This window comes from Callospermophilus lateralis, chromosome 2 (assembly GCF_048772815.1).
Source record: "Callospermophilus lateralis isolate mCalLat2 chromosome 2, mCalLat2.hap1, whole genome shotgun sequence".
In the NCBI taxonomy this organism is placed as follows: Eukaryota; Metazoa; Chordata; class Mammalia; order Rodentia; family Sciuridae; genus Callospermophilus; species Callospermophilus lateralis.
In genome coordinates, this window is record NC_135306.1 from 44,995,331 (window position 1) to 45,006,231 (window position 10,901).

The 10,901-nt window shown below is 32.2% G+C and overlaps 1 non-coding gene across 1 annotated transcript; it reads right to left on the bottom strand.

The window, feature by feature from the left end:
- Positions 1 to 727: 727 nt before the first annotated feature.
- Positions 728 to 835, bottom strand: LOC143393187 (U6 spliceosomal RNA). The gene has a single exon (XR_013090503.1). It is a non-coding gene; the product is annotated as a U6 spliceosomal RNA (small nuclear RNA).
- Positions 836 to 10,901: the final 10,066 nt, after the last annotated feature.

Consider the following 10,901-nt stretch of genomic DNA (forward strand, 5'->3'; position numbering starts at 1 on the left):
CCTCAGCCTCCTAAGCTAGTGGAACTACAGGCATGTGTTACCACGTTAATGTAGTTTTAATTTGCATTTCTCTAATTGTCAGAGATATTGAACATTCTTCATATATTTGTTGATTAATTGTATTTCTTCTTCTATGAAGTGTCTGTTCAGATGCTTAGCCCATTTATTGCCTGGGTTATTTGTGTTTTTGGTGTTAAGTTCTTTGAGTTCTTTATATATCCTGGAGATTAATGTTGTGCCTAAGGTGCAGGTGGCAAAGGTTTTCTCCTATTCTGTTGGCTCTCTTTTCATGTTCTTGATTGTTTCCTTTGCTGTGAAGAAGCTTTTCAGTTTGATACCATCCCATTTATTGATTTCTTGATTTTACTTCCTGTATTTGGAACTCTTACTGAGGAAGTCAGTTCCTAAGCCAACAAGATGGAGATTTGTGCCTACATTTTGTTCTAGAAGGTGAAGGATTTCTGGTCCAATGCCTGGGTACTTGATCCACTTTGAGTTGAGTGTTGTGCAGGGTGAGATATAGGGGTTCAATTTCAATCTACTACATATTGATTTCCAATTTTCCTAGCATGGTTTGTTGAAGAGGCTGTAGTTTCTATGGTATCTCTGTCTAGTATGAGATTACTGTACTCAAGTGGGTATGTCTCTGTGTCTTCTATTCTGTACCATTTGTCTTCCTGTCTATTGTTAGTGCCAATATCATGCCATTTTTGTTAATATAGCTCTGAGAAATAGAAATAGCTTCAAGAATTTGCATGTCATCCTTGCACAGGAACCATATTAATCTTCTCTCTATTGTTCACAATTTTAGTATATGTACTGCTGAAGTGTGAACTAAACAGAGCTTCTTAATGAGTTTATTAATAAACTGTTAACATATCAAAAAGCAAGGGACACAACAACAGATTGCCTATACCTAGATAACTGCATCTTTCTTGCCATTCAAATTTAGGATTTTTATGAAGAATTTGGGTCACCCACATTTTATTTTATCTTTTAAAAAGAGAATGAAATAATTAGAAAAAAGAGTGAGACATAAAGACATATATCCAGCTTCTGAGAACTTTAGACAATGATTGGTAGTTTGTAGTCATTGGCTTTTTATGTTTATAAGAGCATTTTTGGGCCTGGCTTGAATTTTACTTTATTAGAACTATAGATCTTCCAATAAAATGCATTAACTTATAGAGAATGAAAGTATATTTGGAGGATGATTAAATGCCCTAATTCAATTCCTTTCTCAGTATCTTTGATCAGCACTTTATTTAATTTCTGTGGTTATAATGTACCTAATACAAATTAAAGAAGGACTTAATATCAACTTCAGAGTCCTCTGAAATTGAAAAGAAAAAAATAGAGAATCTAATAATAGCATTCAGTTACTTCCTTTATATGCACTATTATATATTACTTCAGGTAATTAGTTTCATGAGACTGTCAGATCCTTTTTCATTCTGTTTACTACTTTTGTTGGTGGAAATATAGAATAGTAGCTGAGCCTTAAAATATAATTAACAAATATTTATTGAATCGACGGTAATTGAGATTTAAAAATTGATCAGGGACATTAATTACATGAGTAAATAAAATTTTAAAATATAAAACTTAAGGCAACCAGTTCATCATTTCTGCCCTCAGATCTCTTATTGTTTAAGTGTATGGACAATTTTTTTCAAAGCTATAGTAACAGACCAGATCAATAACCATAATAAATTAAGTTCCAGGTCCAATATAACTATTTACAAGGAAGTATCTTACTTGCGTTTTAAAGAAGTAATTATCTCACAGGAAAATTTTGCATAATATAAGTGTAAATTAGTCCTAGTGAAGAGGAAATCATTTTATTTTTGACTTAATTAAAAATTATCTAAATTCTCTAAGTATTTAGGTATATATTAAAATTAATATTGACATTTCAAGTTAAGATATCGTCAGTGATCATTGCAGGATGAACACTGTATCAGGTTGATTACAGATATTCCAATCTTTCCAAAAATAGATTCTGCCAAAAATAATATGTGAAGGATGTTTTAAAATATAGGTGAACAGTTTTATTGGTTTATTTGCAAATTCCCTTAGTTATCAAGAAAGAATAAATTCATAGAAAAATATAGCTCATATTCATTGACAGCCTTTAATCTTTTCAGGAATCACTGATCTCAGAGACTGTTATTCTCACCTTCAGAGGATCAGTGAGAATTTCTTGGGCTTCACACAGGGCAGAATATGAGAATGCCTGTCTTGTGTTTAGGCATTCAGTAATTACACACTTTGCTGAAGATTTTTATTGTCCCACTGTAAGCTCAGCAATTTGAAGATGAAGCCGACTCTATAAATAAGGCAACGAAAATAAGTTCTATTTTTATAATTAGCAACTACACTTATAAGATTAAGTAGAAATTTAATTATTTAGAACTGGACAATATCAACTCATAGCATCCTTTCTCCCCAAGAAAAAAAGAAACACTGACAAATTGATCCATTTAAGGCCTCATCTTGGCTTTTGAAAACAATTTTTAATTTTATTAAATCTAGAATGTTCATGTTCTATGTTACATGTTTGAAATTATATTGGGGTAAATATATGTGATCTACAATGCATAGTTCAAATTTTATGCAAATGTGTGTAAATATTAATTAACTTGAGGACATTTTTAATGTTTTTTTTTGTTTTGTTTTTTATAAATTAGTGCAAGACAGCTATATGTACTACTGGGTTCATTGTGACATGATCATACAAGGATGGAGTACCAAACCTCAGCAAATGCTTATTCCAATCTGCAATATCATCTATGTTGAATGCTGCTTTGACAAAAGAGCTCTATAAAATCAAGATCTGTGATTTCCAGGTTGTTGCTCCATTTTTATTCTCTAGAGTAATTTCTGGCATCTGCAGAACAATAAGGATGTTTTCTGGTGGCTTAGGAGCTCACAAAGTTTTCAGGAAGATTTTTGGTAAATGTGTCTCTTCCAGTTTCTTCCTTTTCTCTCCATATGAAGTAACATTCCAACCATATTTGCTCCTTTGAGGGTAGTTCCAGCTGATATAACAGAAGCTGCAATATACATTCCCAATGTAGCTACTGGACCCTCCAAGTGGTGTAAATCCACTCTAATTTCCTGTGCTCTATATTAAGAATGGCTGTGCCTCCTTACAGAGGTTGAAGGGACAACTTCAATTACATGTATAGTTTGGTTACCAATATGATAAAATATTGAGACTTCAAATATAATGACTGTACCTCATTAAATATCCAAGAAATTGATATATCCATAATATAAACTGGAGTTTCGATTTGTGAGCTGATTAATTGTTTGCTAAAATTGAGAAGAAATGGGTTTTAGCTTTGTTTGTGAGACACGGAAGGGAGAAAGCTCACCCATCTTCCCACTCAGTGTGGCCATAACTCTTTCTAGCTTCTTTAAAAAGACTTTTGAAGGGTGTCTAAGTCCCAAGTCCCCTTATCCAGCTCAACCCATTATTTGCTGTTGAAGGCATTTACTTTTTCTTTCCTGTTCAAAATAAGCACTTTTATGATATATATATATATATATATATATATATATATATATATATATATATATATATATATATATTTTTTTTTTCTCCAACCAGAGAAAATCACTAATCTGCTCCCTAAAGAATAAGGTTCTTCACTCTCACAGAATTCAATGAATGAATCATATCTAACAATAACATCAGATGAGTTTTATTGCTCACAGAAATATCAGTCCCCCCTGGAATTTAGTTGGACCTTATAATTTAAAAACGACAGAATTTTAGGGTCTTTCATTTCACTGAGTTGTAGATGTCGCCCTTTCTAGTAGGCATAACATATTTGAATTTTTGTGAGTCCTTTCCAAGCAGACAATAATTTCAGTGTCTCATCAGTTATCATATACATCTGAAGTACATGTTCTATTTCTTTCTATGGTGACTTGTAAACATGATTTCAGCTCAAAGCTTTTCTCTGTAAATAGATGTATTTCTATTTTTTGCCCATCTCTCCCACTCCAGACTTCCTCATTATTTTCTCTTTTATTAATACTAGATGGCATAAAATATTGCAACTTAGAACCTTCTAAATGATACTTATTAGGAAATGTTCTCATACATAAAGTCTATGTGAATCTAAAATTTGAATGTTTAAATGGCATATTTTATCAAATTCAACATCGAACCGACAACACCCTTTATAACAACAATTTGGCAAATGAGGAAAATGTCATACTCTGAATGAGCATTATCCTTCATGCTGATAGGTGAAATTAATGAAATAATTAAAAAGCCATAAGAGGAAAATGAAGAGTGTCAGAAGACACTAACAAGATGGAAAACAAAATATTACTGGCATGGTAATGTGACTGACAAAAAAAATACCTTTCTCCAATTTCAAGAAGGAGAATGAAACTTCATAAAAATTTTTCATATAGTTAGCACATTTTCTTTAATAGTCTAGAGCCAATCAATGTCACAATGTAACATGAATTCCATGCTTTGTCAAGATAAAGTTAACCTGGTACTATACACAGGAGATTTTACAGAAAAATTTATTATAATCTTGCCTTACTTTCTATGAAGGATCCATGACCTTCCCAACATAAGAGCTGAGAGATACCAGTAAATAAGGAAGCATTAAGTACTTCAGATATCAGTGACATGGAAGGAATTATCACATGTTTTTCTGAACTAGGAAAGTCCCATTAAAAAAATACTCTTGTTGGTAGCCAATATTTCGCTGTTACGCTTAGACACACTGTTTTTTATAGTACTAATGCTTATTAGGAAAACAAAGGTTGAAGATGAGCAGCAACCAAATTTTGCTGCTGTGATTTTTCAGAGAGAAAAAGTTCTATCCAGAAAAGTTTGATTAAATAATTTCTTCCAAAAAATGTGATTAACATTGGAACATTTGACTTTTTCAAGAAGTCAAATAAACTAGTTCTGTAATGAGGTTGTGTTATATAATGAAATGAAACCTCTTCTCCATGAAAGAATTTTACTTGTTTATAATGTCTTCATGTCAATCGAAAGAAAGATTAGTAGTTTCCTGGTGTTTGGAAACTGAAGGCAAAGGAGAAAAGGGAGGGGAATCCTTGTTATCCCAACCATACTCGTCAATTCATTTACTATGTGCCTATCTAGCTTGTACCCTATTGAGACCCATCAGTACTTTCTACCAATAAAGACCATACAAAACAAATCTGTTTAATGAAATTTTTTCCTTTATTTCCCTTATTTTAGACTGAAATATTTTTTTTGGAATCAATTTTTGTGACTTAAGAGTACTGAAAGGAACAGTAAATTAAATGTTATAAATGGCCACATTTCCAGGAGAGGATGTTAAAACTAAGATCTTTAATTACAACTATGTCTATTAGGCAAAGAAGTAACAACTGTTATAAATGATGGAAATTTCTATGTCTACCCTGTTACAAAAGAGAAAAATATTTTTCATCATAAAGAAGATTGCAGCAAGATTCAATCTGGAAAATAATTCACACTAGATTTGAACTTCCTATTACACTGAATAAAACAACCATTTCTGCATCTACCACCTGGAATCTTGATGTACTAATCTTTTGAAAGATCTGAAGAAGATCATCTTCATTTCTTCTTTCTACACACACACACACACACACAAACACACACACACGCACACTTATCCACAATTGTTTAGTTGATAAGTGTGAGAAGAAAGCAGCATAACCTACTTTGTTATTTTTTTTGTAGCTTGGCTGGTTGCATTACAGAGATATTTTGGGCAAGACCTAACTCAGCATCTCTTGCAAAATGAAGAACTCAAGGCATCTCTTGAGAGATGAGGCGTATCTAATCTCTGAACAGATAGTAAATCAGCATGCTGGGGAGTCTGGGACTTGTGAGCTGATGAGCCAGCGAAGATCAGCAGAAGAAAATGGTAAAGGTCATTGTGAACACATCTTGAGGGTTTGAAAATGTTTAAATTGTCACATGAAGAAAAAAAAAAAAACAGAAAGACAACATGGTGGATGCTGTGATATGCCAGAGAGATGCCCTTTCAATAATGAAGGATTTAATCTCTCCTGGTAGCTGGCAAACTATTCCTCTTGTGTGGGGTTCTGCATCAAAGGGCTGATCACTGTAGGCATGTAAAGAATCAATCACCTCACCCCAACATGGAACAGAGGGGTCATTTGGTATCTTCCCTTTCATTTTTTTTCTTTCTCTTCCCTTTTCCAAGTGTTTATTTTAAGAAACCTCCTAAAAACCTTTCTGAATGAAGAACTGGTAATTGGAAAGGCCAGCTTTTAGCTGCTGAGTATTTGAGTGTTTGCCCTTTTATTATTATCCTACCACTCTGGTGACCCTAATATTTTGAGTGCATATTGAAGGCCAAAGGACAGTGAAAAAAAAAAAAGATGGACAAAAGTGCTACTAACTGATACAAAATAGAGATGGCTGAATTCCTAAAATTTCTCTTATATTTTCAGCTGAGAATTATAATATTCCTTTCTTTTTGTTTTTATAGTTAAAACCATGAGAACTTTTATAGCTATATTTGTCAGTATATGGAAAAAATGTACTTGGTAATTATTTACAACATTTATACAACAGTCTCGGGTGAAAAGATCAGTAAAATCAGCAAGTAAACAAGAAACCAAGGTCAAGGAAGAAAATGATATTTATTAGATGTCTACTATATAGATGACACTGTGCTAGGCATCTTACATATACCAGCACGGTGCTGAAAACAATGTTGTGGAGCTGATGTTCTATAGTTTTTCTATAAATAAAGTAATTGAAGATTAGAAAGATTTTAAAATCAGGAAATCAAAAGATGCATTTAAATAACTGTCTGATACACAAGTTCACATTTTTACCTATTTCACTCTGAAAAGGATTAGAAGAAAACAGGAACATTTTCAAGTCAGATCATATTTTGAGAATGCATATTTTAATAATTAAGAATTTGGATGGAATAAATCATAATGTCTTCCCCAGGCTACATTATGGAAAACATAAATCACTCTTAATAATATAATACCTTCACAGGTTTTGCTAAGTCAAATATATTCTGCCATTGTACTCAACCCACTGACATTAAGACTTATTCGGTAAAAGATTTATTGCAAACCAAGCCTGAAAATACATAAAATTTTATGTGCAAAAGTTATTTCATGTAAAGAAAAAATACTTATGTATAATAAAGGTCATGTCTTGAACTGCAATCTGGACATTTGTATTACAGTGAGCCAGCAAGTCTTTTGCCCTGGTATTCCAAAATGTGAATTGCTGTATCTTCCAATTATACTTTTACTCATTCACAGTGCAATATTTTAATCCATGAACAACATCTTTGTTTGTATGTGGTGCTGAGGTTGGAACCTGGGCAGCACGCATGCCAGGCGAGCATGCTACAGCTTGAGCCACATCCCCAGCCCTTGAAACAATTATTATTTAGGAGAAAGTGTTTTTTTTTATTTTAATAATCATTGTACAAGCTGAAGACATTGAGTGTTTGAAACTATTGGGTCAAATTTGAATTTTATTTAAGAGCCTATTATTAAAATTATTACAAAAAAACTAAGACAATTTTCTTGGTTTGCCTTAAAATTAATAAATAATTTCTAAGTAGTATGTGTAAAAATTAAAGCAATGAGGTAATATTGATTGTGTATTTTAATTAATCACATAAGGTGATTAAGTCAGTTGTAAATCCTTGGAATTGAATTAAGGTGCCTAAATGAAGGCATAGAGATCACCTCAAAAAGTTAATTGGTGACTCAGACTAAAGGAAAAGTGAGACATTGTGCTAATTATCAGTGATGAATAATTTATTATGGAGTGGGAAGGAGACCATCATAGAGGCATGATGAGTTTTTGCTTCTTGTTGGTTTGGGATCCCAAACAAAGAAGGAACAAATAAGATGACTCATGAGCATCATATATTGTGTTTTCTCCTCCTATACTTTCAGAGTCAAAATCTGTGTCTGCTGAAAGTACAACTTACTTCATTCTGGCTACTGGACAGTGGACTATAATTATCTCAGGAAGATGCATTAGTCTTATCTCTTTGAACCTCTACTTGGATCATAATAAGACAATTACACTTAGACTGGACTGCATAATAGACCCAGATGTCCAACAATGAATAACTGTAATTGATTATGGTTCATTATATTCTCAAATAATGTGAAACAGGATTTGTTATTCTGCAGTGAAATCTAAAAGCGTGCTGTCTCTGTCTAGCCCATTCATTATTTGAACTAAATTGTGGATCAATACCTTAAAAAGTATGATTGATTACACAGACATATGGATTTGAATAAGTCAGCCTGTGCACATCTTATTAAACCACTACCAAATGCAAGACAATGTCTAGCTGTATTAGAATTTTAAAATATGTATATAATCAATGACCCCACATTTATGGAAAATGGCGAAAAACATAAAAAGTGAATGCCGCAGAATTTTATGAATGCAAAAATAATCCCAACACTACCAACAAAAACAAGAAAGACATACCTATACATGATACATTTATTTCTCTTTCTTTACTATTGAATTTCATTTTTTCTTAAAAGTTAAAGCAGAACAAAGTTTATGTTGCTATATAACAGGCTGACAGGAACCCAAATGTTTTAATCCTATATACGCATTTCTTAGTATACTATAGCAAAGAATTGTCTGAAAATGGAATCTAAAAACCAGTTTGGGTTTTGTGAATTTTATTATGAAGTTTTCTAATTAGGTGTCCAGTTGCAATATATATTTCTAGTGAAGTAAAATACCATCATGTAAAATGGAACATTTAGCTCATGTTAACTGTAGAATATGCTTAACAGCTCATTTAATGTAAATAGTACTTCTCAAGTTAGAACTAAATTTAGAAATCCTCATCTTACAGTAAAAATTTAGAGACTATAAATCTTATCCAAGGTAATTTTGCTGGTTTATGAGAGAAGCAGTGCTGAGGGTCAAGGTCTCTTAAGAGTCCAGCACTCTTGCTATCTTGTCATCTTTGTATAGAGCTTTACATAACAAGAGCGTTTTTGCATTTCCTATCCACTATTACACTTGACCATCATAACACTCCCTTGAAATAGTGCACAGTGATATATTTCTACAAGAGGTTGATATTTATTTAAAGAATGCTGCAGGTCAAGTATTTTTCTAACCATTTAGCTGTTCAGAAAACTGGGCTCAAGAAAGGTTAAGTCTTATATCCAAAGTTAAATAACAAATAAGAAAATAGAACTGGGATATTAACTAATGCACTCTAACCTCATTCAGTGTCTTGCTTAATTTGCCATTTGGCCCACTTATATAATTATATCTGATATTCTTTACCTTAAAGGCAAAAATAGTTTAACAAATACTATTGCTATCGCAGAAGATATTGCTGCTGAAAAATAAAAATAAAGCACATATTTTGCCATTATTGAGTTCATAGACCAGAGAAGAGATAATAAGTATTTAAATAAACAATTATATTACAATGTGACAAGGTGCTAATACTGAAGTTTTGTTCATATCAGGTTCACTGGGGACATAAAGGAATTCAGAATCCTATCATGGATTACATTACTCTCCTCTATTAAGTTAAAAAGAATATATGAGTCACATATTTGATTATCATCTTTTTTTATGTAATTGTTCATTAGGTTCTATATTTACCACAATTTACATTTATTATTGTGCCTCTGGTAACATTTATATGTAGAATATTTCAAGAATCTAATTAACCAGGAAAATTTTAATACTACTTTATCCCCAGTTATATTTATAATCAATTATTTTTTGTTATACTGTTTATAATACTTGATAGTTACAAAAATGTCAAAGGTAGGTACCAAAATTGGAAAGTAAGGTGAAAGAATGGTACATTCATTTTAGCCTTGGGGGGGATGTGTATTACATTGAGAAATAAGAATTCAATTTAGTCCACCAGGAAGAAAATGAATTCCTCCCAAAGAATATATCACTTTGACTGTGAAAACAAGTAACCCTCTCCAAGTTTAAAATGTGTTATATATTAAATTATGTTTCTATAGAACATTGTTAAAGTGAATTTCTGATTTCAGTGGCCTTTTCTAAATAAAAAATGGACAGAGACAGTGACAAATCTTTAACTTTGAGGGAAAAGACCTGATAGTTTTGAGGTTCTTGTTTTTTGTTTTTTGTTTGTTTTGTTTTGTTTCTTTTAACTTCTAATAATAATTTCAAAAGTCCTTTAAATTTACAAAGTTAAAAACATCATATTTGTGTTGCCTTAGTTGATCCTCATGAACACCCTATAAGTTTGATTTACTTTTGCTATCCTATTTTAAAGATGATGAAATTGTGACTCAAAGACTTTAAGTGACTTAAGTAATTTTCCTCTGCTGGTAAGAGGCTGAGATGATATTTCAACCCAGGTTACCTTGACCTTTCAGGTATATGTTGTTTCTCTTAATTGTATTATGTTTCACATTTCTCTGGATTCGTCTATTATGATTCTTAAAAAAAAATGTTGATATACACTTTTATGTAAAGCAGTTTTTAAAGTTAGATTTATATAACTTACATAAGGAAAATGTCCCCTGTTTAGTGTCCATTTCCTTTGAGTTTTGGTGTACCCATGCAACTGAGTAAAAATTGTGACCACCAGCAGGACAGGATGGTCAGTCTCACCATTACAACATACTCCTTTAGGCCCTTTGCAGTGAACTGCTTTTTATTCTTGTCCTGATGACGATGGATCTCTTTTCTCTCCTATAGATCATCTTTTGAGAAGGGTATAGTAAATTATACAGTCAGTGCCAGCTTCAAGGGATTGTATCCCAAAGCCTTAGGTTTAAAAACGCCACAAACTTGGTTCAATGCTCCATTGTTGCGGTGTAGAAAGTCTTAAATTTTGAATCATTGGCCCCATATT